The sequence below is a fragment of the Amaranthus tricolor genome, chromosome 4 (assembly GCF_026212465.1).
Source record: "Amaranthus tricolor cultivar Red isolate AtriRed21 chromosome 4, ASM2621246v1, whole genome shotgun sequence".
Taxonomy (NCBI): Eukaryota; Viridiplantae; Streptophyta; class Magnoliopsida; order Caryophyllales; family Amaranthaceae; genus Amaranthus; species Amaranthus tricolor.
In genome coordinates, this window is record NC_080050.1 from 33,361,806 (window position 1) to 33,385,697 (window position 23,892).

The window sequence follows — 23,892 nt, forward strand, 5'->3', positions numbered from 1 at the left end:
CTCTTTCGAACAATTCGTTCGCATGCGCATCGACCCGCCTCAACGGGTCCTACCTTTCGAGTGCCCGTGAATTCGAGGCCGGGGCCCGGTTGCGAGTTATATTTTTATAAATAAAATTACTTCCAAGGATTATATTACCATAATCACTGAAATGGCTCTTGCTCAAGTGCAGCGGAAACAAAAAAAAAAAAAAAAAAAATTAAAAAAAAAAAAAAAGAACGGAAAAAGGGGTGCAACACGAGGACTTCCCAGGAGGTCACCCATCCTAGTACTACTCTCGCCCAAGCACGCTTAACTGCGGAGTTCTGATGGGATCCGGTGCATTAGTGCTGGTATGATCGCACCCGTTCAATCACCGTAACAATTTGATTACATGCGCGTTGCCGCCCAAAAGTAAAAAACCAGAGCATTCCGAAGCTCGTAAATTCGCAACCGAGACCCCTTATTTCGAGCCTTCTTCTTCCCAAATACTGTTTTTCACCCTCCCGGTATTGTCCGATTCACAAAAGAGTCCGCCGGCTGTAAAAGCCAGGTGAACTCGCAACAAAAAAACGACGAAATATTTAAGAAATCCGCGCAACACTTGGAAATCAAGAGGCCATCCACGCCGGGCACGCTTCCGCGGGGAGTTCCGACGGGATCCGGTGCAATTTCCGCTTACGCGAACGCACCGATGCACGCCTCTTTCGAACAATTCGTTCGCATGCGCATCGACCCGCCTCAACGGGTCCTACCTTTCGAGTGCCCGTGAATTCGAGGCCGGGGCCCGGTTGCGAGTTATATTTTTATAAATAAAATTACTTCCAAGGATTATATTACCATAATCACTGAAATGGCTCTTGCTCAAGTGCAGCGGAAACAAAAAAAAAAAAAAAAAAATTAAAAAAAAAAAAAAAGAACGGAAAAAGGGGTGCAACACGAGGACTTCCCAGGAGGTCACCCATCCTAGTACTACTCTCGCCCAAGCACGCTTAACTGCGGAGTTCTGATGGGATCCGGTGCATTAGTGCTGGTATGATCGCACCCGTTCAATCACCGTAACAATTTGATTACATGCGCGTTGCCGCCCAAAAGTAAAAAACCAGAGCATTCCGAAGCTCGTAAATTCGCAACCGAGACCCCTTATTTCGAGCCTTCTTCTTCCCAAATACTGTTTTTCACCCTCCCGGTATTGTCCGATTCACAAAAGAGTCCGCCGGCTGTAAAAGCCAGGTGAACTCGCAACAAAAAAACGACGAAATATTTAAGAAATCCGCGCAACACTTGGAAATCAAGAGGCCATCCACGCCGGGCACGCTTCCGCGGGGAGTTCCGACGGGATCCGGTGCAATTTCCGCTTACGCGAACGCACCGATGCACGCCTCTTTCGAACAATTCGTTCGCATGCGCATCGACCCGCCTCAACGGGTCCTACCTTTCGAGTGCCCGTGAATTCGAGGCCGGGGCCCGGTTGCGAGTTATATTTTTATAAATAAAATTACTTCCAAGGATTATATTACCATAATCACTGAAATGGCTCTTGCTCAAGTGCAGCGGAAACAAAAAAAAAAAAAAAAAAATTAAAAAAAAAAAAAAAGAACGGAAAAAGGGGTGCAACACGAGGACTTCCCAGGAGGTCACCCATCCTAGTACTACTCTCGCCCAAGCACGCTTAACTGCGGAGTTCTGATGGGATCCGGTGCATTAGTGCTGGTATGATCGCACCCGTTCAATCACCGTAACAATTTGATTACATGCGCGTTGCCGCCCAAAAGTAAAAAACCAGAGCATTCCGAAGCTCGTAAATTCGCAACCGAGACCCCTTATTTCGAGCCTTCTTCTTCCCAAATACTGTTTTTCACCCTCCCGGTATTGTCCGATTCACAAAAGAGTCCGCCGGCTGTAAAAGCCAGGTGAACTCGCAACAAAAAAACGACGAAATATTTAAGAAATCCGCGCAACACTTGGAAATCAAGAGGCCATCCACGCCGGGCACGCTTCCGCGGGGAGTTCCGACGGGATCCGGTGCAATTTCCGCTTACGCGAACGCACCGATGCACGCCTCTTTCGAACAATTCGTTCGCATGCGCATCGACCCGCCTCAACGGGTCCTACCTTTCGAGTGCCCGTGAATTCGAGGCCGGGGCCCGGTTGCGAGTTATATTTTTATAAATAAAATTACTTCCAAGGATTATATTACCATAATCACTGAAATGGCTCTTGCTCAAGTGCAGCGGAAACAAAAAAAAAAAAAAAAAAATTAAAAAAAAAAAAAAAGAACGGAAAAAGGGGTGCAACACGAGGACTTCCCAGGAGGTCACCCATCCTAGTACTACTCTCGCCCAAGCACGCTTAACTGCGGAGTTCTGATGGGATCCGGTGCATTAGTGCTGGTATGATCGCACCCGTTCAATCACCGTAACAATTTGATTACATGCGCGTTGCCGCCCAAAAGTAAAAAACCAGAGCATTCCGAAGCTCGTAAATTCGCAACCGAGACCCCTTATTTCGAGCCTTCTTCTTCCCAAATACTGTTTTTCACCCTCCCGGTATTGTCCGATTCACAAAAGAGTCCGCCGGCTGTAAAAGCCAGGTGAACTCGCAACAAAAAAACGACGAAATATTTAAGAAATCCGCGCAACACTTGGAAATCAAGAGGCCATCCACGCCGGGCACGCTTCCGCGGGGAGTTCCGACGGGATCCGGTGCAATTTCCGCTTACGCGAACGCACCGATGCACGCCTCTTTCGAACAATTCGTTCGCATGCGCATCGACCCGCCTCAACGGGTCCTACCTTTCGAGTGCCCGTGAATTCGAGGCCGGGGCCCGGTTGCGAGTTATATTTTTATAAATAAAATTACTTCCAAGGATTATATTACCATAATCACTGAAATGGCTCTTGCTCAAGTGCAGCGGAAACAAAAAAAAAAAAAAAAAAATTAAAAAAAAAAAAAAAGAACGGAAAAAGGGGTGCAACACGAGGACTTCCCAGGAGGTCACCCATCCTAGTACTACTCTCGCCCAAGCACGCTTAACTGCGGAGTTCTGATGGGATCCGGTGCATTAGTGCTGGTATGATCGCACCCGTTCAATCACCGTAACAATTTGATTACATGCGCGTTGCCGCCCAAAAGTAAAAAACCAGAGCATTCCGAAGCTCGTAAATTCGCAACCGAGACCCCTTATTTCGAGCCTTCTTCTTCCCAAATACTGTTTTTCACCCTCCCGGTATTGTCCGATTCACAAAAGAGTCCGCCGGCTGTAAAAGCCAGGTGAACTCGCAACAAAAAAACGACGAAATATTTAAGAAATCCGCGCAACACTTGGAAATCAAGAGGCCATCCACGCCGGGCACGCTTCCGCGGGGAGTTCCGACGGGATCCGGTGCAATTTCCGCTTACGCGAACGCACCGATGCACGCCTCTTTCGAACAATTCGTTCGCATGCGCATCGACCCGCCTCAACGGGTCCTACCTTTCGAGTGCCCGTGAATTCGAGGCCGGGGCCCGGTTGCGAGTTATATTTTTATAAATAAAATTACTTCCAAGGATTATATTACCATAATCACTGAAATGGCTCTTGCTCAAGTGCAGCGGAAACAAAAAAAAAAAAAAAAAAAATTAAAAAAAAAAAAAAAGAACGGAAAAAGGGGTGCAACACGAGGACTTCCCAGGAGGTCACCCATCCTAGTACTACTCTCGCCCAAGCACGCTTAACTGCGGAGTTCTGATGGGATCCGGTGCATTAGTGCTGGTATGATCGCACCCGTTCAATCACCGTAACAATTTGATTACATGCGCGTTGCCGCCCAAAAGTAAAAAACCAGAGCATTCCGAAGCTCGTAAATTCGCAACCGAGACCCCTTATTTCGAGCCTTCTTCTTCCCAAATACTGTTTTTCACCCTCCCGGTATTGTCCGATTCACAAAAGAGTCCGCCGGCTGTAAAAGCCAGGTGAACTCGCAACAAAAAAACGACGAAATATTTAAGAAATCCGCGCAACACTTGGAAATCAAGAGGCCATCCACGCCGGGCACGCTTCCGCGGGGAGTTCCGACGGGATCCGGTGCAATTTCCGCTTACGCGAACGCACCGATGCACGCCTCTTTCGAACAATTCGTTCGCATGCGCATCGACCCGCCTCAACGGGTCCTACCTTTCGAGTGCCCGTGAATTCGAGGCCGGGGCCCGGTTGCGAGTTATATTTTTATAAATAAAATTACTTCCAAGGATTATATTACCATAATCACTGAAATGGCTCTTGCTCAAGTGCAGCGGAAACAAAAAAAAAAAAAAAAAAATTAAAAAAAAAAAAAAAGAACGGAAAAAGGGGTGCAACACGAGGACTTCCCAGGAGGTCACCCATCCTAGTACTACTCTCGCCCAAGCACGCTTAACTGCGGAGTTCTGATGGGATCCGGTGCATTAGTGCTGGTATGATCGCACCCGTTCAATCACCGTAACAATTTGATTACATGCGCGTTGCCGCCCAAAAGTAAAAAACCAGAGCATTCCGAAGCTCGTAAATTCGCAACCGAGACCCCTTATTTCGAGCCTTCTTCTTCCCAAATACTGTTTTTCACCCTCCCGGTATTGTCCGATTCACAAAAGAGTCCGCCGGCTGTAAAAGCCAGGTGAACTCGCAACAAAAAAACGACGAAATATTTAAGAAATCCGCGCAACACTTGGAAATCAAGAGGCCATCCACGCCGGGCACGCTTCCGCGGGGAGTTCCGACGGGATCCGGTGCAATTTCCGCTTACGCGAACGCACCGATGCACGCCTCTTTCGAACAATTCGTTCGCATGCGCATCGACCCGCCTCAACGGGTCCTACCTTTCGAGTGCCCGTGAATTCGAGGCCGGGGCCCGGTTGCGAGTTATATTTTTATAAATAAAATTACTTCCAAGGATTATATTACCATAATCACTGAAATGGCTCTTGCTCAAGTGCAGCGGAAACAAAAAAAAAAAAAAAAAAATTAAAAAAAAAAAAAAAGAACGGAAAAAGGGGTGCAACACGAGGACTTCCCAGGAGGTCACCCATCCTAGTACTACTCTCGCCCAAGCACGCTTAACTGCGGAGTTCTGATGGGATCCGGTGCATTAGTGCTGGTATGATCGCACCCGTTCAATCACCGTAACAATTTGATTACATGCGCGTTGCCGCCCAAAAGTAAAAAACCAGAGCATTCCGAAGCTCGTAAATTCGCAACCGAGACCCCTTATTTCGAGCCTTCTTCTTCCCAAATACTGTTTTTCACCCTCCCGGTATTGTCCGATTCACAAAAGAGTCCGCCGGCTGTAAAAGCCAGGTGAACTCGCAACAAAAAAACGACGAAATATTTAAGAAATCCGCGCAACACTTGGAAATCAAGAGGCCATCCACGCCGGGCACGCTTCCGCGGGGAGTTCCGACGGGATCCGGTGCAATTTCCGCTTACGCGAACGCACCGATGCACGCCTCTTTCGAACAATTCGTTCGCATGCGCATCGACCCGCCTCAACGGGTCCTACCTTTCGAGTGCCCGTGAATTCGAGGCCGGGGCCCGGTTGCGAGTTATATTTTTATAAATAAAATTACTTCCAAGGATTATATTACCATAATCACTGAAATGGCTCTTGCTCAAGTGCAGCGGAAACAAAAAAAAAAAAAAAAAATTAAAAAAAAAAAAAAGAACGGAAAAAGGGGTGCAACACGAGGACTTCCCAGGAGGTCACCCATCCTAGTACTACTCTCGCCCAAGCACGCTTAACTGCGGAGTTCTGATGGGATCCGGTGCATTAGTGCTGGTATGATCGCACCCGTTCAATCACCGTAACAATTTGATTACATGCGCGTTGCCGCCCAAAAGTAAAAAACCAGAGCATTCCGAAGCTCGTAAATTCGCAACCGAGACCCCTTATTTCGAGCCTTCTTCTTCCCAAATACTGTTTTTCACCCTCCCGGTATTGTCCGATTCACAAAAGAGTCCGCCGGCTGTAAAAGCCAGGTGAACTCGCAACAAAAAAACGACGAAATATTTAAGAAATCCGCGCAACACTTGGAAATCAAGAGGCCATCCACGCCGGGCACGCTTCCGCGGGGAGTTCCGACGGGATCCGGTGCAATTTCCGCTTACGCGAACGCACCGATGCACGCCTCTTTCGAACAATTCGTTCGCATGCGCATCGACCCGCCTCAACGGGTCCTACCTTTCGAGTGCCCGTGAATTCGAGGCCGGGGCCCGGTTGCGAGTTATATTTTTATAAATAAAATTACTTCCAAGGATTATATTACCATAATCACTGAAATGGCTCTTGCTCAAGTGCAGCGGAAACAAAAAAAAAAAAAAAAAAATTAAAAAAAAAAAAAAAGAACGGAAAAAGGGGTGCAACACGAGGACTTCCCAGGAGGTCACCCATCCTAGTACTACTCTCGCCCAAGCACGCTTAACTGCGGAGTTCTGATGGGATCCGGTGCATTAGTGCTGGTATGATCGCACCCGTTCAATCACCGTAACAATTTGATTACATGCGCGTTGCCGCCCAAAAGTAAAAAACCAGAGCATTCCGAAGCTCGTAAATTCGCAACCGAGACCCCTTATTTCGAGCCTTCTTCTTCCCAAATACTGTTTTTCACCCTCCCGGTATTGTCCGATTCACAAAAGAGTCCGCCGGCTGTAAAAGCCAGGTGAACTCGCAACAAAAAAACGACGAAATATTTAAGAAATCCGCGCAACACTTGGAAATCAAGAGGCCATCCACGCCGGGCACGCTTCCGCGGGGAGTTCCGACGGGATCCGGTGCAATTTCCGCTTACGCGAACGCACCGATGCACGCCTCTTTCGAACAATTCGTTCGCATGCGCATCGACCCGCCTCAACGGGTCCTACCTTTCGAGTGCCCGTGAATTCGAGGCCGGGGCCCGGTTGCGAGTTATATTTTTATAAATAAAATTACTTCCAAGGATTATATTACCATAATCACTGAAATGGCTCTTGCTCAAGTGCAGCGGAAACAAAAAAAAAAAAAAAAAAATTAAAAAAAAAAAAAAAGAACGGAAAAAGGGGTGCAACACGAGGACTTCCCAGGAGGTCACCCATCCTAGTACTACTCTCGCCCAAGCACGCTTAACTGCGGAGTTCTGATGGGATCCGGTGCATTAGTGCTGGTATGATCGCACCCGTTCAATCACCGTAACAATTTGATTACATGCGCGTTGCCGCCCAAAAGTAAAAAACCAGAGCATTCCGAAGCTCGTAAATTCGCAACCGAGACCCCTTATTTCGAGCCTTCTTCTTCCCAAATACTGTTTTTCACCCTCCCGGTATTGTCCGATTCACAAAAGAGTCCGCCGGCTGTAAAAGCCAGGTGAACTCGCAACAAAAAAACGACGAAATATTTAAGAAATCCGCGCAACACTTGGAAATCAAGAGGCCATCCACGCCGGGCACGCTTCCGCGGGGAGTTCCGACGGGATCCGGTGCAATTTCCGCTTACGCGAACGCACCGATGCACGCCTCTTTCGAACAATTCGTTCGCATGCGCATCGACCCGCCTCAACGGGTCCTACCTTTCGAGTGCCCGTGAATTCGAGGCCGGGGCCCGGTTGCGAGTTATATTTTTATAAATAAAATTACTTCCAAGGATTATATTACCATAATCACTGAAATGGCTCTTGCTCAAGTGCAGCGGAAACAAAAAAAAAAAAAAAAAAATTAAAAAAAAAAAAAAAGAACGGAAAAAGGGGTGCAACACGAGGACTTCCCAGGAGGTCACCCATCCTAGTACTACTCTCGCCCAAGCACGCTTAACTGCGGAGTTCTGATGGGATCCGGTGCATTAGTGCTGGTATGATCGCACCCGTTCAATCACCGTAACAATTTGATTACATGCGCGTTGCCGCCCAAAAGTAAAAAACCAGAGCATTCCGAAGCTCGTAAATTCGCAACCGAGACCCCATATTTCGAGCCTTCTTCTTCCCAAATACTGTTTTTCACCCTCCCGGTATTGTCCGATTCACAAAAGAGTCCGCCGGCTGTAAAAGCCAGGTGAACTCGCAACAAAAAAACGACGAAATATTTAAGAAATCCGCGCAACACTTGGAAATCAAGAGGCCATCCACGCCGGGCACGCTTCCGCGGGGAGTTCCGACGGGATCCGGTGCAATTTCCGCTTACGCGAACGCACCGATGCACGCCTCTTTCGAACAATTCGTTCGCATGCGCATCGACCCGCCTCAACGGGTCCTACCTTTCGAGTGCCCGTGAATTCGAGGCCGGGGCCCGGTTGCGAGTTATATTTTTATAAATAAAATTACTTCCAAGGATTATATTACCATAATCACTGAAATGGCTCTTGCTCAAGTGCAGCGGAAACAAAAAAAAAAAAAAAAAATTAAAAAAAAAAAAAAAGAACGGAAAAAGGGGTGCAACACGAGGACTTCCCAGGAGGTCACCCATCCTAGTACTACTCTCGCCCAAGCACGCTTAACTGCGGAGTTCTGATGGGATCCGGTGCATTAGTGCTGGTATGATCGCACCCGTTCAATCACCGTAACAATTTGATTACATGCGCGTTGCCGCCCAAAAGTAAAAAACCAGAGCATTCCGAAGCTCGTAAATTCGCAACCGAGACCCCTTATTTCGAGCCTTCTTCTTCCCAAATACTGTTTTTCACCCTCCCGGTATTGTCCGATTCACAAAAGAGTCCGCCGGCTGTAAAAGCCAGGTGAACTCGCAACAAAAAAACGACGAAATATTTAAGAAATCCGCGCAACACTTGGAAATCAAGAGGCCATCCACGCCGGGCACGCTTCCGCGGGGAGTTCCGACGGGATCCGGTGCAATTTCCGCTTACGCGAACGCACCGATGCACGCCTCTTTCGAACAATTCGTTCGCATGCGCATCGACCCGCCTCAACGGGTCCTACCTTTCGAGTGCCCGTGAATTCGAGGCCGGGGCCCGGTTGCGAGTTATATTTTTATAAATAAAATTACTTCCAAGGATTATATTACCATAATCACTGAAATGGCTCTTGCTCAAGTGCAGCGGAAACAAAAAAAAAAAAAAAAAAATTAAAAAAAAAAAAAAAGAACGGAAAAAGGGGTGCAACACGAGGACTTCCCAGGAGGTCACCCATCCTAGTACTACTCTCGCCCAAGCACGCTTAACTGCGGAGTTCTGATGGGATCCGGTGCATTAGTGCTGGTATGATCGCACCCGTTCAATCACCGTAACAATTTGATTACATGCGCGTTGCCGCCCAAAAGTAAAAAACCAGAGCATTCCGAAGCTCGTAAATTCGCAACCGAGACCCCTTATTTCGAGCCTTCTTCTTCCCAAATACTGTTTTTCACCCTCCCGGTATTGTCCGATTCACAAAAGAGTCCGCCGGCTGTAAAAGCCAGGTGAACTCGCAACAAAAAAACGACGAAATATTTAAGAAATCCGCGCAACACTTGGAAATCAAGAGGCCATCCACGCCGGGCACGCTTCCGCGGGGAGTTCCGACGGGATCCGGTGCAATTTCCGCTTACGCGAACGCACCGATGCACGCCTCTTTCGAACAATTCGTTCGCATGCGCATCGACCCGCCTCAACGGGTCCTACCTTTCGAGTGCCCGTGAATTCGAGGCCGGGGCCCGGTTGCGAGTTATATTTTTATAAATAAAATTACTTCCAAGGATTATATTACCATAATCACTGAAATGGCTCTTGCTCAAGTGCAGCGGAAACAAAAAAAAAAAAAAAAAAAATTAAAAAAAAAAAAAAAGAACGGAAAAAGGGGTGCAACACGAGGACTTCCCAGGAGGTCACCCATCCTAGTACTACTCTCGCCCAAGCACGCTTAACTGCGGAGTTCTGATGGGATCCGGTGCATTAGTGCTGGTATGATCGCACCCGTTCAATCACCGTAACAATTTGATTACATGCGCGTTGCCGCCCAAAAGTAAAAAACCAGAGCATTCCGAAGCTCGTAAATTCGCAACCGAGACCCCTTATTTCGAGCCTTCTTCTTCCCAAATACTGTTTTTCACCCTCCCGGTATTGTCCGATTCACAAAAGAGTCCGCCGGCTGTAAAAGCCAGGTGAACTCGCAACAAAAAAACGACGAAATATTTAAGAAATCCGCGCAACACTTGGAAATCAAGAGGCCATCCACGCCGGGCACGCTTCCGCGGGGAGTTCCGACGGGATCCGGTGCAATTTCCGCTTACGCGAACGCACCGATGCACGCCTCTTTCGAACAATTCGTTCGCATGCGCATCGACCCGCCTCAACGGGTCCTACCTTTCGAGTGCCCGTGAATTCGAGGCCGGGGCCCGGTTGCGAGTTATATTTTTATAAATAAAATTACTTCCAAGGATTATATTACCATAATCACTGAAATGGCTCTTGCTCAAGTGCAGCGGAAACAAAAAAAAAAAAAAAAAAAATTAAAAAAAAAAAAAAAGAACGGAAAAAGGGGTGCAACACGAGGACTTCCCAGGAGGTCACCCATCCTAGTACTACTCTCGCCCAAGCACGCTTAACTGCGGAGTTCTGATGGGATCCGGTGCATTAGTGCTGGTATGATCGCACCCGTTCAATCACCGTAACAATTTGATTACATGCGCGTTGCCGCCCAAAAGTAAAAAACCAGAGCATTCCGAAGCTCGTAAATTCGCAACCGAGACCCCTTATTTCGAGCCTTCTTCTTCCCAAATACTGTTTTTCACCCTCCCGGTATTGTCCGATTCACAAAAGAGTCCGCCGGCTGTAAAAGCCAGGTGAACTCGCAACAAAAAAACGACGAAATATTTAAGAAATCCGCGCAACACTTGGAAATCAAGAGGCCATCCACGCCGGGCACGCTTCCGCGGGGAGTTCCGACGGGATCCGGTGCAATTTCCGCTTACGCGAACGCACCGATGCACGCCTCTTTCGAACAATTCGTTCGCATGCGCATCGACCCGCCTCAACGGGTCCTACCTTTCGAGTGCCCGTGAATTCGAGGCCGGGGCCCGGTTGCGAGTTATATTTTTATAAATAAAATTACTTCCAAGGATTATATTACCATAATCACTGAAATGGCTCTTGCTCAAGTGCAGCGGAAACAAAAAAAAAAAAAAAAAAAATTAAAAAAAAAAAAAAAGAACGGAAAAAGGGGTGCAACACGAGGACTTCCCAGGAGGTCACCCATCCTAGTACTACTCTCGCCCAAGCACGCTTAACTGCGGAGTTCTGATGGGATCCGGTGCATTAGTGCTGGTATGATCGCACCCGTTCAATCACCGTAACAATTTGATTACATGCGCGTTGCCGCCCAAAAGTAAAAAACCAGAGCATTCCGAAGCTCGTAAATTCGCAACCGAGACCCCTTATTTCGAGCCTTCTTCTTCCCAAATACTGTTTTTCACCCTCCCGGTATTGTCCGATTCACAAAAGAGTCCGCCGGCTGTAAAAGCCAGGTGAACTCGCAACAAAAAAACGACGAAATATTTAAGAAATCCGCGCAACACTTGGAAATCAAGAGGCCATCCACGCCGGGCACGCTTCCGCGGGGAGTTCCGACGGGATCCGGTGCAATTTCCGCTTACGCGAACGCACCGATGCACGCCTCTTTCGAACAATTCGTTCGCATGCGCATCGACCCGCCTCAACGGGTCCTACCTTTCGAGTGCCCGTGAATTCGAGGCCGGGGCCCGGTTGCGAGTTATATTTTTATAAATAAAATTACTTCCAAGGATTATATTACCATAATCACTGAAATGGCTCTTGCTCAAGTGCAGCGGAAACAAAAAAAAAAAAAAAAAAATTAAAAAAAAAAAAAAAGAACGGAAAAAGGGGTGCAACACGAGGACTTCCCAGGAGGTCACCCATCCTAGTACTACTCTCGCCCAAGCACGCTTAACTGCGGAGTTCTGATGGGATCCGGTGCATTAGTGCTGGTATGATCGCACCCGTTCAATCACCGTAACAATTTGATTACATGCGCGTTGCCGCCCAAAAGTAAAAAACCAGAGCATTCCGAAGCTCGTAAATTCGCAACCGAGACCCCTTATTTCGAGCCTTCTTCTTCCCAAATACTGTTTTTCACCCTCCCGGTATTGTCCGATTCACAAAAGAGTCCGCCGGCTGTAAAAGCCAGGTGAACTCGCAACAAAAAAACGACGAAATATTTAAGAAATCCGCGCAACACTTGGAAATCAAGAGGCCATCCACGCCGGGCACGCTTCCGCGGGGAGTTCCGACGGGATCCGGTGCAATTTCCGCTTACGCGAACGCACCGATGCACGCCTCTTTCGAACAATTCGTTCGCATGCGCATCGACCCGCCTCAACGGGTCCTACCTTTCGAGTGCCCGTGAATTCGAGGCCGGGGCCCGGTTGCGAGTTATATTTTTATAAATAAAATTACTTCCAAGGATTATATTACCATAATCACTGAAATGGCTCTTGCTCAAGTGCAGCGGAAACAAAAAAAAAAAAAAAAAAAATTAAAAAAAAAAAAAAGAACGGAAAAAGGGGTGCAACACGAGGACTTCCCAGGAGGTCACCCATCCTAGTACTACTCTCGCCCAAGCACGCTTAACTGCGGAGTTCTGATGGGATCCGGTGCATTAGTGCTGGTATGATCGCACCCGTTCAATCACCGTAACAATTTGATTACATGCGCGTTGCCGCCCAAAAGTAAAAAACCAGAGCATTCCGAAGCTCGTAAATTCGCAACCGAGACCCCTTATTTCGAGCCTTCTTCTTCCCAAATACTGTTTTTCACCCTCCCGGTATTGTCCGATTCACAAAAGAGTCCGCCGGCTGTAAAAGCCAGGTGAACTCGCAACAAAAAAACGACGAAATATTTAAGAAATCCGCGCAACACTTGGAAATCAAGAGGCCATCCACGCCGGGCACGCTTCCGCGGGGAGTTCCGACGGGATCCGGTGCAATTTCCGCTTACGCGAACGCACCGATGCACGCCTCTTTCGAACAATTCGTTCGCATGCGCATCGACCCGCCTCAACGGGTCCTACCTTTCGAGTGCCCGTGAATTCGAGGCCGGGGCCCGGTTGCGAGTTATATTTTTATAAATAAAATTACTTCCAAGGATTATATTACCATAATCACTGAAATGGCTCTTGCTCAAGTGCAGCGGAAACAAAAAAAAAAAAAAAAAAAATTAAAAAAAAAAAAAAAGAACGGAAAAAGGGGTGCAACACGAGGACTTCCCAGGAGGTCACCCATCCTAGTACTACTCTCGCCCAAGCACGCTTAACTGCGGAGTTCTGATGGGATCCGGTGCATTAGTGCTGGTATGATCGCACCCGTTCAATCACCGTAACAATTTGATTACATGCGCGTTGCCGCCCAAAAGTAAAAAACCAGAGCATTCCGAAGCTCGTAAATTCGCAACCGAGACCCCTTATTTCGAGCCTTCTTCTTCCCAAATACTGTTTTTCACCCTCCCGGTATTGTCCGATTCACAAAAGAGTCCGCCGGCTGTAAAAGCCAGGTGAACTCGCAACAAAAAAACGACGAAATATTTAAGAAATCCGCGCAACACTTGGAAATCAAGAGGCCATCCACGCCGGGCACGCTTCCGCGGGGAGTTCCGACGGGATCCGGTGCAATTTCCGCTTACGCGAACGCACCGATGCACGCCTCTTTCGAACAATTCGTTCGCATGCGCATCGACCCGCCTCAACGGGTCCTACCTTTCGAGTGCCCGTGAATTCGAGGCCGGGGCCCGGTTGCGAGTTATATTTTTATAAATAAAATTACTTCCAAGGATTATATTACCATAATCACTGAAATGGCTCTTGCTCAAGTGCAGCGGAAACAAAAAAAAAAAAAAAAAATTAAAAAAAAAAAAAAAGAACGGAAAAAGGGGTGCAACACGAGGACTTCCCAGGAGGTCACCCATCCTAGTACTACTCTCGCCCAAGCACGCTTAACTGCGGAGTTCTGATGGGATCCGGTGCATTAGTGCTGGTATGATCGCACCCGTTCAATCACCGTAACAATTTGATTACATGCGCGTTGCCGCCCAAAAGTAAAAAACCAGAGCATTCCGAAGCTCGTAAATTCGCAACCGAGACCCCTTATTTCGAGCCTTCTTCTTCCCAAATACTGTTTTTCACCCTCCCGGTATTGTCCGATTCACAAAAGAGTCCGCCGGCTGTAAAAGCCAGGTGAACTCGCAACAAAAAAACGACGAAATATTTAAGAAATCCGCGCAACACTTGGAAATCAAGAGGCCATCCACGCCGGGCACGCTTCCGCGGGGAGTTCCGACGGGATCCGGTGCAATTTCCGCTTACGCGAACGCACCGATGCACGCCTCTTTCGAACAATTCGTTCGCATGCGCATCGACCCGCCTCAACGGGTCCTACCTTTCGAGTGCCCGTGAATTCGAGGCCGGGGCCCGGTTGCGAGTTATATTTTTATAAATAAAATTACTTCCAAGGATTATATTACCATAATCACTGAAATGGCTCTTGCTCAAGTGCAGCGGAAACAAAAAAAAAAAAAAAAAAAAATTAAAAAAAAAAAAAAAGAACGGAAAAAGGGGTGCAACACGAGGACTTCCCAGGAGGTCACCCATCCTAGTACTACTCTCGCCCAAGCACGCTTAACTGCGGAGTTCTGATGGGATCCGGTGCATTAGTGCTGGTATGATCGCACCCGTTCAATCACCGTAACAATTTGATTACATGCGCGTTGCCGCCCAAAAGTAAAAAACCAGAGCATTCCGAAGCTCGTAAATTCGCAACCGAGACCCCTTATTTCGAGCCTTCTTCTTCCCAAATACTGTTTTTCACCCTCCCGGTATTGTCCGATTCACAAAAGAGTCCGCCGGCTGTAAAAGCCAGGTGAACTCGCAACAAAAAAACGACGAAATATTTAAGAAATCCGCGCAACACTTGGAAATCAAGAGGCCATCCACGCCGGGCACGCTTCCGCGGGGAGTTCCGACGGGATCCGGTGCAATTTCCGCTTACGCGAACGCACCGATGCACGCCTCTTTCGAACAATACGTTCGCATGCGCATCGACCCGCCTCAACGGGTCCTACCTTTCGAGTGCCCGTGAATTCGAGGCCGGGGCCCGGTTGCGAGTTATATTTTTATAAATAAAATTACTTCCAAGGATTATATTACCATAATCACTGAAATGGCTCTTGCTCAAGTGCAGCGGAAACAAAAAAAAAAAAAAAAAAAATTAAAAAAAAAAAAAAAGAACGGAAAAAGGGGTGCAACACGAGGACTTCCCAGGAGGTCACCCATCCTAGTACTACTCTCGCCCAAGCACGCTTAACTGCGGAGTTCTGATGGGATCCGGTGCATTAGTGCTGGTATGATCGCACCCGTTCAATCACCGTAACAATTTGATTACATGCGCGTTGCCGCCCAAAAGTAAAAAACCAGAGCATTCCGAAGCTCGTAAATTCGCAACCGAGACCCCTTATTTCGAGCCTTCTTCTTCCCAAATACTGTTTTTCACCCTCCCGGTATTGTCCGATTCACAAAAGAGTCCGCCGGCTGTAAAAGCCAGGTGAACTCGCAACAAAAAAACGACGAAATATTTAAGAAATCCGCGCAACACTTGGAAATCAAGAGGCCATCCACGCCGGGCACGCTTCCGCGGGGAGTTCCGACGGGATCCGGTGCAATTTCCGCTTACGCGAACGCACCGATGCACGCCTCTTTCGAACAATTCGTTCGCATGCGCATCGACCCGCCTCAACGGGTCCTACCTTTCGAGTGCCCGTGAATTCGAGGCCGGGGCCCGGTTGCGAGTTATATTTTTATAAATAAAATTACTTCCAAGGATTATATTACCATAATCACTGAAATGGCTCTTGCTCAAGTGCAGCGGAAACAAAAAAAAAAAAAAAAAAATTAAAAAAAAAAAAAAAGAACGGAAAAAGGGGTGCAACACGAGGACTTCCCAGGAGGTCACCCATCCTAGTACTACTCTCGCCCAAGCACGCTTAACTGCGGAGTTCTGATGGGATCCGGTGCATTAGTGCTGGTATGATCGCACCCGTTCAATCACCGTAACAATTTGATTACATGCGCGTTGCCGCCCAAAAGTAAAAAACCAGAGCATTCCGAAGCTCGTAAATTCGCAACCGAGACCCCTTATTTCGAGCCTTCTTCTTCCCAAATACTGTTTTTCACCCTCCCGGTATTGTCCGATTCACAAAAGAGTCCGCCGGCTGTAAAAGCCAGGTGAACTCGCAACAAAAAAACGACGAAATATTTAAGAAATCCGCGCAACACTTGGAAATCAAGAGGCCATCCACGCCGGGCACGCTTCCGCGGGGAGTTCCGACGGGATCCGGTGCAATTTCCGCTTACGCGAACGCACCGATGCACGCCTCTTTCGAACAATTCGTTCGCATGCGCATCGACCCGCCTCAACGGGTCCTACCTTTCGAGTGCCCGTGAATTCGAGGCCGGGGCCCGGTTGCGAGTTATATTTTTATAAATAAAATTACTTCCAAGGATTATATTACCATAATCACTGAAATGGCTCTTGCTCAAGTGCAGCGGAAACAAAAAAAAAAAAAAAAAATTAAAAAAAAAAAAAAAGAACGGAAAAAGGGGTGCAACACGAGGACTTCCCAGGAGGTCACCCATCCTAGTACTACTCTCGCCCAAGCACGCTTAACTGCGGAGTTCTGATGGGATCCGGTGCATTAGTGCTGGTATGATCGCACCCGTTCAATCACCGTAACAATTTGATTACATGCGCGTTGCCGCCCAAAAGTAAAAAACCAGAGCATTCCGAAGCTCGTAAATTCGCAACCGAGACCCCTTATTTCGAGCCTTCTTCTTCCCAAATACTGTTTTTCACCCTCCCGGTATTGTCCGATTCACAAAAGAGTCCGCCGGCTGTAAAAGCCAGGTGAACTCGCAACAAAAAAACGACGAAATATTTAAGAAATCCGCGCAACACTTGGAAATCAAGAGGCCATCCACGCCGGGCACGCTTCCGCGGGGAGTTCCGACGGGATCCGGTGCAATTTCCGCTTACGCGAACGCACCGATGCACGCCTCTTTCGAACAATTCGTTCGCATGCGCATCGACCCGCCTCAACGGGTCCTACCTTTCGAGTGCCCGTGAATTCGAGGCCGGGGCCCGGTTGCGAGTTATATTTTTATAAATAAAATTACTTCCAAGGATTATATTACCATAATCACTGAAATGGCTCTTGCTCAAGTGCAGCGGAAACAAAAAAAAAAAAAAAAAATTAAAAAAAAAAAAAAAGAACGGAAAAAGGGGTGCAACACGAGGACTTCCCAGGAGGTCACCCATCCTAGTACTACTCTCGCCCAAGCACGCTTAACTGCGGAGTTCTGATGGGATCCGGTGCATTAGTGCTGGTATGATCGCACCCGTTCAATCACCGTAACAATTTGATTACATGCGCGTTGCCGCCCAAAAGTAAAAAACCAGAGCATTCCGAAGCTCGTAAATTCGCAACCGAGACCCCTTATTTCGAGCCTTCTTCTTCCCAAATACTGTTTTTCACCCTCCCGGTATTGTCCGATTCACAAAAGAGTCCGCCGGCTGTAAAAGCCAGGTGAACTCGCAACAAAAAAACGACGAAATATTTAAGAAATCCGCGCAACACTTGGAAATCAAGAGGCCATCCACGCCGGGCACGCTTCCGCGGGGAGTTCCGACGGGATCCGGTGCAATTTCCGCTTACGCGAACGCACCGATGCACGCCTCTTTCGAACAATTCGTTCGCATGCGCATCGACCCGCCTCAACGGGTCCTACCTTTCGAGTGCCCGTGAATTCGAGGCCGGGGCCCGGTTGCGAGTTATATTTTTATAAATAAAATTACTTCCAAGGATTATATTACCATAATCACTGAAATGGCTCTTGCTCAAGTGCAGCGGAAACAAAAAAAAAAAAAAAAAAATTAAAAAAAAAAAAAAAGAACGGAAAAAGGGGTGCAACACGAGGACTTCCCAGGAGGTCACCCATCCTAGTACTACTCTCGCCCAAGCACGCTTAACTGCGGAGTTCTGATGGGATCCGGTGCATTAGTGCTGGTATGATCGCACCCGTTCAATCACCGTAACAATTTGATTACATGCGCGTTGCCGCCCAAAAGTAAAAAACCAGAGCATTCCGAAGCTCGTAAATTCGCAACCGAGACCCCTTATTTCGAGCCTTCTTCTTCCCAAATACTGTTTTTCACCCTCCCGGTATTGTCCGATTCACAAAAGAGTCCGCCGGCTGTAAAAGCCAGGTGAACTCGCAACAAAAAAACGACGAAATATTTAAGAAATCCGCGCAACACTTGGAAATCAAGAGGCCATCCACGCCGGGCACGCTTCCGCGGGGAGTTCCGACGGGATCCGGTGCAATTTCCGCTTACGCGAACGCACCGATGCACGCCTCTTTCGAACAATTCGTTCGCATGCGCATCGACCCGCCTCAACGGGTCCTACCTTTCGAGTGCCCGTGAATTCGAGGCCGGGGCCCGGTTGCGAGTTATATTTTTATAAATAAAATTACTTCCAAGGATTATATTACCATAATCACTGAAATGGCTCTTGCTCAAGTGCAGCGGAAACAAAAAAAAAAAAAAAAAAATTAAAAAAAAAAAAAAAGAACGGAAAAAGGGGTGCAACACGAGGACTTCCCAGGAGGTCACCCATCCTAGTACTACTCTCGCCCAAGCACGCTTAACTGCGGAGTTCTGATGGGATCCGGTGCATTAGTGCTGGTATGATCGCACCCGTTCAATCACCGTAACAATTTGATTACATGCGCGTTGCCGCCCAAAAGTAAAAAACCAGAGCATTCCGAAGCTCGTAAATTCGCAACCGAGACCCCTTATTTCGAGCCTTCTTCTTCCCAAATACTGTTTTTCACCCTCCCGGTATTGTCCGATTCACAAAAGAGTCCGCCGGCTGTAAAAGCCAGGTGAACTCGCAACAAAAAAACGACGAAATATTTAAGAAATCCGCGCAACACTTGGAAATCAAGAGGCCATCCACGCCGGGCACGCTTCCGCGGGGAGTTCCGACGGGATCCGGTGCAATTTCCGCTTACGCGAACGCACCGATGCACGCCTCTTTCGAACAATTCGTTCGCATGCGCATCGACCCGCCTCAACGGGTCCTACCTTTCGAGTGCCCGTGAATTCGAGGCCGGGGCCCGGTTGCGAGTTATATTTTTATAAATAAAATTACTTCCAAGGATTATATTACCATAATCACTGAAATGGCTCTTGCTCAAGTGCAGCGGAAACAAAAAAAAAAAAAAAAAAAATTAAAAAAAAAAAAAAAGAACGGAAAAAGGGGTGCAACACGAGGACTTCCCAGGAGGTCACCCATCCTAGTACTACTCTCGCCCAAGCACGCTTAACTGCGGAGTTCTGATGGGATCCGGTGCATTAGTGCTGGTATGATCGCACCCGTTCAATCACCGTAACAATTTGATTACATGCGCGTTGCCGCCCAAAAGTAAAAAACCAGAGCATTCCGAAGCTCGTAAATTCGCAACCGAGACCCCTTATTTCGAGCCTTCTTCTTCCCAAATACTGTTTTTCACCCTCCCGGTATTGTCCGATTCACAAAAGAGTCCGCCGGCTGTAAAAGCCAGGTGAACTCGCAACAAAAAAACGACGAAATATTTAAGAAATCCGCGCAACACTTGGAAATCAAGAGGCCATCCACGCCGGGCACGCTTCCGCGGGGAGTTCCGACGGGATCCGGTGCAATTTCCGCTTACGCGAACGCACCGATGCACGCCTCTTTCGAACAATTCGTTCGCATGCGCATCGACCCGCCTCAACGGGTCCTACCTTTCGAGTGCCCGTGAATTCGAGGCCGGGGCCCGGTTGCGAGTTATATTTTTATAAATAAAATTACTTCCAAGGATTATATTACCATAATCACTGAAATGGCTCTTGCTCAAGTGCAGCGGAAACAAAAAAAAAAAAAAAAAAATTAAAAAAAAAAAAAAAGAACGGAAAAAGGGGTGCAACACGAGGACTTCCCAGGAGGTCACCCATCCTAGTACTACTCTCGCCCAAGCACGCTTAACTGCGGAGTTCTGATGGGATCCGGTGCATTAGTGCTGGTATGATCGCACCCGTTCAATCACCGTAACAATTTGATTACATGCGCGTTGCCGCCCAAAAGTAAAAAACCAGAGCATTCCGAAGCTCGTAAATTCGCAACCGAGACCCCTTATTTCGAGCCTTCTTCTTCCCAAATACTGTTTTTCACCCTCCCGGTATTGTCCGATTCACAAAAGAGTCCGCCGGCTGTAAAAGCCAGGTGAACTCGCAACAAAAAAACGACGAAATATTTAAGAAATCCGCGCAACACTTGGAAATCAAGAGGCCATCCACGCCGGGCACGCTTCCGCGGGGAGTTCCGACGGGATCCGGTGCAATTTCCGCTTACGCGAACGCACCGATGCACGCCTCTTTCGAACAATTCGTTCGCATGCGCATCGACCCGCCTCAACGGGTCCTACCTTTCGAGTGCCCGTGAATTCGAGGCCGGGGCCCGGTTGCGAGTTATATTTTTATAAATAAAATTACTTCCAAGGATTATATTACCATAATCACTGAAATGGCTCTTGCTCAAGTGCAGCGGAAACAAAAAAAAAAAAAAAAAAAAATTAAAAAAAAAAAAAAAGAACGGAAAAAGGGGTGCAACACGAGGACTTCCCAGGAGGTCACCCATCCTAGTACTACTCTCGCCCAAGCACGCTTAACTGCGGAGTTCTGATGGGATCCGGTGCATTAGTGCTGGTATGATCGCACCCGTTCAATCACCGTAACAATTTGATTACATGCGCGTTGCCGCCCAAAAGTAAAAAACCAGAGCATTCCGAAGCTCGTAAATTCGCAACCGAGACCCCTTATTTCGAGCCTTCTTCTTCCCAAATACTGTTTTTCACCCTCCCGGTATTGTCCGATTCACAAAAGAGTCCGCCGGCTGTAAAAGCCAGGTGAACTCGCAACAAAAAAACGACGAAATATTTAAGAAATCCGCGCAACACTTGGAAATCAAGAGGCCATCCACGCCGGGCACGCTTCCGCGGGGAGTTCCGACGGGATCCGGTGCAATTTCCGCTTACGCGAACGCACCGATGCACGCCTCTTTCGAACAATTCGTTCGCATGCGCATCGACCCGCCTCAACGGGTCCTACCTTTCGAGTGCCCGTGAATTCGAGGCCGGGGCCCGGTTGCGAGTTATATTTTTATAAATAAAATTACTTCCAAGGATTATATTACCATAATCACTGAAATGGCTCTTGCTCAAGTGCAGCGGAAACAAAAAAAAAAAAAAAAAAAAATTAAAAAAAAAAAAAAAGAACGGAAAAAGGGGTGCAACACGAGGACTTCCCAGGAGGTCACCCATCCTAGTACTACTCTCGCCCAAGCACGCTTAACTGCGGAGTTCTGATGGGATCCGGTGCATTAGTGCTGGTATGATCGCACCCGTTCAATCACCGTAACAATTTGATTACATGCGCGTTGCCGCCCAAAAGTAAAAAACCAGAGCATTCCGAAGCTCGTAAATTCGCAACCGAGACCCCTTATTTCGAGCCTTCTTCTTCCCAAATACTGTTTTTCACCCTCCCGGTATTGTCCGATTCACAAAAGAGTCCGCCGGCTGTAAAAGCCAGGTGAACTCGCAACAAAAAAACGACGAAATATTTAAGAAATCCGCGCAACACTTGGAAATCAAGAGGCCATCCACGCCGGGCACGCTTCCGCGGGGAGTTCCGACGGGATCCGGTGCAATTTCCGCTTACGCGAACGCACCGATGCACGCCTCTTTCGAACAATTCGTTCGCATGCGCATCGACCCGCCTCAACGGGTCCTACCTTTCGAGTGCCCGTGAATTCGAGGCCGGGGCCCGGTTGCGAGTTATATTTTTATAAATAAAATTACTTCCAAGGATTATATTACCATAATCACTGAAATGGCTCTTGCTCAAGTGCAGCGGAAACAAAAAAAAAAAAAAAAAAAATTAAAAAAAAAAAAAAAGAACGGAAAAAGGGGTGCAACACGAGGACTTCCCAGGAGGTCACCCATCCTAGTACTACTCTCGCCCAAGCACGCTTAACTGCGGAGTTCTGATGGGATCCGGTGCATTAGTGCTGGTATGATCGCACCCGTTCAATCACCGTAACAATTTGATTACATGCGCGTTGCCGCCCAAAAGTAAAAAACCAGAGCATTCCGAAGCTCGTAAATTCGCAACCGAGACCCCTTATTTCGAGCCTTCTTCTTCCCAAATACTGTTTTTCACCCTCCCGGTATTGTCCGATTCACAAAAGAGTCCGCCGGCTGTAAAAGCCAGGTGAACTCGCAACAAAAAAACGACGAAATATTTAAGAAATCCGCGCAACACTTGGAAATCAAGAGGCCATCCACGCCGGGCACGCTTCCGCGGGGAGTTCCGACGGGATCCGGTGCAATTTCCGCTTACGCGAACGCACCGATGCACGCCTCTTTCGAACAATTCGTTCGCATGCGCATCGACCCGCCTCAACGGGTCCTACCTTTCGAGTGCCCGTGAATTCGAGGCCGGGGCCCGGTTGCGAGTTATATTTTTATAAATAAAATTACTTCCAAGGATTATATTACCATAATCACTGAAATGGCTCTTGCTCAAGTGCAGCGGAAACAAAAAAAAAAAAAAAAAAATTAAAAAAAAAAAAAAAGAACGGAAAAAGGGGTGCAACACGAGGACTTCCCAGGAGGTCACCCATCCTAGTACTACTCTCGCCCAAGCACGCTTAACTGCGGAGTTCTGATGGGATCCGGTGCATTAGTGCTGGTATGATCGCACCCGTTCAATCACCGTAACAATTTGATTACATGCGCGTTGCCGCCCAAAAGTAAAAAACCAGAGCATTCCGAAGCTCGTAAATTCGCAACCGAGACCCCTTATTTCGAGCCTTCTTCTTCCCAAATACTGTTTTTCACCCTCCCGGTATTGTCCGATTCACAAAAGAGTCCGCCGGCTGTAAAAGCCAGGTGAACTCGCAACAAAAAAACGACGAAATATTTAAGAAATCCGCGCAACACTTGGAAATCAAGAGGCCATCCACGCCAGGCACGCTTCCGCGGGGAGTTCCGACGGGATCCGGTGCAATTTCCGCTTACGCGAACGCACCGATGCACGCCTCTTTCGAACAATTCGTTCGCATGCGCATCGACCCGCCTCAACGGGTCCTACCTTTCGAGTGCCCGTGAATTCGAGGCCGGGGCCCGGTTGCGAGTTATATTTTTATAAATAAAATTACTTCCAAGGATTATATTACCATAATCACTGAAATGGCTCTTGCTCAAGTGCAGCGGAAACAAAAAAAAAAAAAAAAAAAATTAAAAAAAAAAAAAAAGAACGGAAAAAGGGGTGCAACACGAGGACTTCCCAGGAGGTCACCCATCCTAGTACTACTCTCGCCCAAGCACGCTTAACTGCGGAGTTCTGATGGGATCCGGTGCATTAGTGCTGGTATGATCGCACCCGTTCAATCACCGTAACAATTTGATTACATGCGCGTTGCCGCCCAAAAGTAAAAAACCAGAGCATTCCGAAGCTCGTAAATTCGCAACCGAGACCCCTTATTTCGAGCCTTCTTCTTCCCAAATACTGTTTTTCACCCTCCCGGTATTGTCCGATTCACAAAAGAGTCCGCCGGCTGTAAAAGCCAGGTGAACTCGCAACAAAAAAACGACGAAATATTTAAGAAATCCGCGCAACACTTGGAAATCAAGAGGCCATCCACGCCGGGCACGCTTCCGCGGGGAGTTCCGACGGGATCCGGTGCAATTTCCGCTTACGCGAACGCACCGATGCACGCCTCTTTCGAACAATTCGTTCGCATGCGCATCGACCCGCCTCAACGGGTCCTACCTTTCGAGTGCCCGTGAATTCGAGGCCGG

General features: G+C 47.8%; 35 non-coding genes across 35 annotated transcripts; all 35 read right to left on the bottom strand.

The window, feature by feature from the left end:
- Positions 1-227: 227 nt before the first annotated feature.
- Positions 228-346, bottom strand: LOC130811637 (5S ribosomal RNA). Its single transcript, XR_009041268.1, has one exon. It is a non-coding gene; the product is annotated as a 5S ribosomal RNA (ribosomal RNA).
- Positions 347-907: 561 nt separating this feature from the next.
- Positions 908-1,026, bottom strand: LOC130811638 (5S ribosomal RNA). The gene has a single exon (XR_009041269.1). It is a non-coding gene; the product is annotated as a 5S ribosomal RNA (ribosomal RNA).
- A 561-nt stretch (positions 1,027-1,587) lies between these two features.
- Positions 1,588-1,706, bottom strand: LOC130811639 (5S ribosomal RNA). The gene has a single exon (XR_009041270.1). It is a non-coding gene; the product is annotated as a 5S ribosomal RNA (ribosomal RNA).
- Positions 1,707-2,267: 561 nt separating this feature from the next.
- On the bottom strand, positions 2,268-2,386 carry LOC130811640 (5S ribosomal RNA). Its single transcript, XR_009041271.1, has one exon. It is a non-coding gene; the product is annotated as a 5S ribosomal RNA (ribosomal RNA).
- A 561-nt stretch (positions 2,387-2,947) lies between these two features.
- Positions 2,948-3,066, bottom strand: LOC130811641 (5S ribosomal RNA). The gene has a single exon (XR_009041272.1). It is a non-coding gene; the product is annotated as a 5S ribosomal RNA (ribosomal RNA).
- Positions 3,067-3,628: 562 nt separating this feature from the next.
- Positions 3,629-3,747, bottom strand: LOC130811642 (5S ribosomal RNA). Its single transcript, XR_009041273.1, has one exon. It is a non-coding gene; the product is annotated as a 5S ribosomal RNA (ribosomal RNA).
- A 561-nt stretch (positions 3,748-4,308) lies between these two features.
- Positions 4,309-4,427, bottom strand: LOC130811644 (5S ribosomal RNA). Its single transcript, XR_009041275.1, has one exon. It is a non-coding gene; the product is annotated as a 5S ribosomal RNA (ribosomal RNA).
- A 561-nt stretch (positions 4,428-4,988) lies between these two features.
- On the bottom strand, positions 4,989-5,107 carry LOC130811645 (5S ribosomal RNA). The gene has a single exon (XR_009041276.1). It is a non-coding gene; the product is annotated as a 5S ribosomal RNA (ribosomal RNA).
- A 559-nt stretch (positions 5,108-5,666) lies between these two features.
- LOC130811646 (5S ribosomal RNA) lies at positions 5,667-5,785 on the bottom strand. Its single transcript, XR_009041277.1, has one exon. It is a non-coding gene; the product is annotated as a 5S ribosomal RNA (ribosomal RNA).
- A 561-nt stretch (positions 5,786-6,346) lies between these two features.
- LOC130811648 (5S ribosomal RNA) lies at positions 6,347-6,465 on the bottom strand. The gene has a single exon (XR_009041278.1). It is a non-coding gene; the product is annotated as a 5S ribosomal RNA (ribosomal RNA).
- Positions 6,466-7,026: 561 nt separating this feature from the next.
- LOC130811649 (5S ribosomal RNA) lies at positions 7,027-7,145 on the bottom strand. The gene has a single exon (XR_009041279.1). It is a non-coding gene; the product is annotated as a 5S ribosomal RNA (ribosomal RNA).
- A 561-nt stretch (positions 7,146-7,706) lies between these two features.
- On the bottom strand, positions 7,707-7,825 carry LOC130811650 (5S ribosomal RNA). Its single transcript, XR_009041280.1, has one exon. It is a non-coding gene; the product is annotated as a 5S ribosomal RNA (ribosomal RNA).
- Positions 7,826-8,385: 560 nt separating this feature from the next.
- LOC130811651 (5S ribosomal RNA) lies at positions 8,386-8,504 on the bottom strand. The gene has a single exon (XR_009041281.1). It is a non-coding gene; the product is annotated as a 5S ribosomal RNA (ribosomal RNA).
- Positions 8,505-9,065: 561 nt separating this feature from the next.
- On the bottom strand, positions 9,066-9,184 carry LOC130811652 (5S ribosomal RNA). The gene has a single exon (XR_009041282.1). It is a non-coding gene; the product is annotated as a 5S ribosomal RNA (ribosomal RNA).
- Positions 9,185-9,746: 562 nt separating this feature from the next.
- On the bottom strand, positions 9,747-9,865 carry LOC130811653 (5S ribosomal RNA). Its single transcript, XR_009041283.1, has one exon. It is a non-coding gene; the product is annotated as a 5S ribosomal RNA (ribosomal RNA).
- A 562-nt stretch (positions 9,866-10,427) lies between these two features.
- On the bottom strand, positions 10,428-10,546 carry LOC130811654 (5S ribosomal RNA). The gene has a single exon (XR_009041284.1). It is a non-coding gene; the product is annotated as a 5S ribosomal RNA (ribosomal RNA).
- Positions 10,547-11,108: 562 nt separating this feature from the next.
- Positions 11,109-11,227, bottom strand: LOC130811656 (5S ribosomal RNA). The gene has a single exon (XR_009041286.1). It is a non-coding gene; the product is annotated as a 5S ribosomal RNA (ribosomal RNA).
- A 561-nt stretch (positions 11,228-11,788) lies between these two features.
- On the bottom strand, positions 11,789-11,907 carry LOC130811657 (5S ribosomal RNA). Its single transcript, XR_009041287.1, has one exon. It is a non-coding gene; the product is annotated as a 5S ribosomal RNA (ribosomal RNA).
- A 561-nt stretch (positions 11,908-12,468) lies between these two features.
- Positions 12,469-12,587, bottom strand: LOC130811658 (5S ribosomal RNA). Its single transcript, XR_009041288.1, has one exon. It is a non-coding gene; the product is annotated as a 5S ribosomal RNA (ribosomal RNA).
- Positions 12,588-13,149: 562 nt separating this feature from the next.
- On the bottom strand, positions 13,150-13,268 carry LOC130811659 (5S ribosomal RNA). Its single transcript, XR_009041289.1, has one exon. It is a non-coding gene; the product is annotated as a 5S ribosomal RNA (ribosomal RNA).
- Positions 13,269-13,828: 560 nt separating this feature from the next.
- LOC130811660 (5S ribosomal RNA) lies at positions 13,829-13,947 on the bottom strand. The gene has a single exon (XR_009041290.1). It is a non-coding gene; the product is annotated as a 5S ribosomal RNA (ribosomal RNA).
- Positions 13,948-14,510: 563 nt separating this feature from the next.
- Positions 14,511-14,629, bottom strand: LOC130811661 (5S ribosomal RNA). The gene has a single exon (XR_009041291.1). It is a non-coding gene; the product is annotated as a 5S ribosomal RNA (ribosomal RNA).
- Positions 14,630-15,191: 562 nt separating this feature from the next.
- On the bottom strand, positions 15,192-15,310 carry LOC130811662 (5S ribosomal RNA). The gene has a single exon (XR_009041292.1). It is a non-coding gene; the product is annotated as a 5S ribosomal RNA (ribosomal RNA).
- Positions 15,311-15,871: 561 nt separating this feature from the next.
- LOC130811664 (5S ribosomal RNA) lies at positions 15,872-15,990 on the bottom strand. Its single transcript, XR_009041293.1, has one exon. It is a non-coding gene; the product is annotated as a 5S ribosomal RNA (ribosomal RNA).
- A 560-nt stretch (positions 15,991-16,550) lies between these two features.
- LOC130811665 (5S ribosomal RNA) lies at positions 16,551-16,669 on the bottom strand. The gene has a single exon (XR_009041294.1). It is a non-coding gene; the product is annotated as a 5S ribosomal RNA (ribosomal RNA).
- A 560-nt stretch (positions 16,670-17,229) lies between these two features.
- On the bottom strand, positions 17,230-17,348 carry LOC130811666 (5S ribosomal RNA). The gene has a single exon (XR_009041295.1). It is a non-coding gene; the product is annotated as a 5S ribosomal RNA (ribosomal RNA).
- A 561-nt stretch (positions 17,349-17,909) lies between these two features.
- LOC130811668 (5S ribosomal RNA) lies at positions 17,910-18,028 on the bottom strand. Its single transcript, XR_009041297.1, has one exon. It is a non-coding gene; the product is annotated as a 5S ribosomal RNA (ribosomal RNA).
- Positions 18,029-18,589: 561 nt separating this feature from the next.
- LOC130811669 (5S ribosomal RNA) lies at positions 18,590-18,708 on the bottom strand. The gene has a single exon (XR_009041298.1). It is a non-coding gene; the product is annotated as a 5S ribosomal RNA (ribosomal RNA).
- A 562-nt stretch (positions 18,709-19,270) lies between these two features.
- On the bottom strand, positions 19,271-19,389 carry LOC130811670 (5S ribosomal RNA). The gene has a single exon (XR_009041299.1). It is a non-coding gene; the product is annotated as a 5S ribosomal RNA (ribosomal RNA).
- A 561-nt stretch (positions 19,390-19,950) lies between these two features.
- On the bottom strand, positions 19,951-20,069 carry LOC130811671 (5S ribosomal RNA). The gene has a single exon (XR_009041300.1). It is a non-coding gene; the product is annotated as a 5S ribosomal RNA (ribosomal RNA).
- Positions 20,070-20,632: 563 nt separating this feature from the next.
- On the bottom strand, positions 20,633-20,751 carry LOC130811672 (5S ribosomal RNA). Its single transcript, XR_009041301.1, has one exon. It is a non-coding gene; the product is annotated as a 5S ribosomal RNA (ribosomal RNA).
- A 563-nt stretch (positions 20,752-21,314) lies between these two features.
- LOC130811673 (5S ribosomal RNA) lies at positions 21,315-21,433 on the bottom strand. Its single transcript, XR_009041302.1, has one exon. It is a non-coding gene; the product is annotated as a 5S ribosomal RNA (ribosomal RNA).
- Positions 21,434-21,995: 562 nt separating this feature from the next.
- On the bottom strand, positions 21,996-22,114 carry LOC130811674 (5S ribosomal RNA). Its single transcript, XR_009041303.1, has one exon. It is a non-coding gene; the product is annotated as a 5S ribosomal RNA (ribosomal RNA).
- Positions 22,115-22,675: 561 nt separating this feature from the next.
- Positions 22,676-22,794, bottom strand: LOC130811675 (5S ribosomal RNA). Its single transcript, XR_009041304.1, has one exon. It is a non-coding gene; the product is annotated as a 5S ribosomal RNA (ribosomal RNA).
- Positions 22,795-23,356: 562 nt separating this feature from the next.
- Positions 23,357-23,475, bottom strand: LOC130811676 (5S ribosomal RNA). Its single transcript, XR_009041305.1, has one exon. It is a non-coding gene; the product is annotated as a 5S ribosomal RNA (ribosomal RNA).
- Between the last annotated feature and the right edge of the window lie 417 nt (positions 23,476-23,892).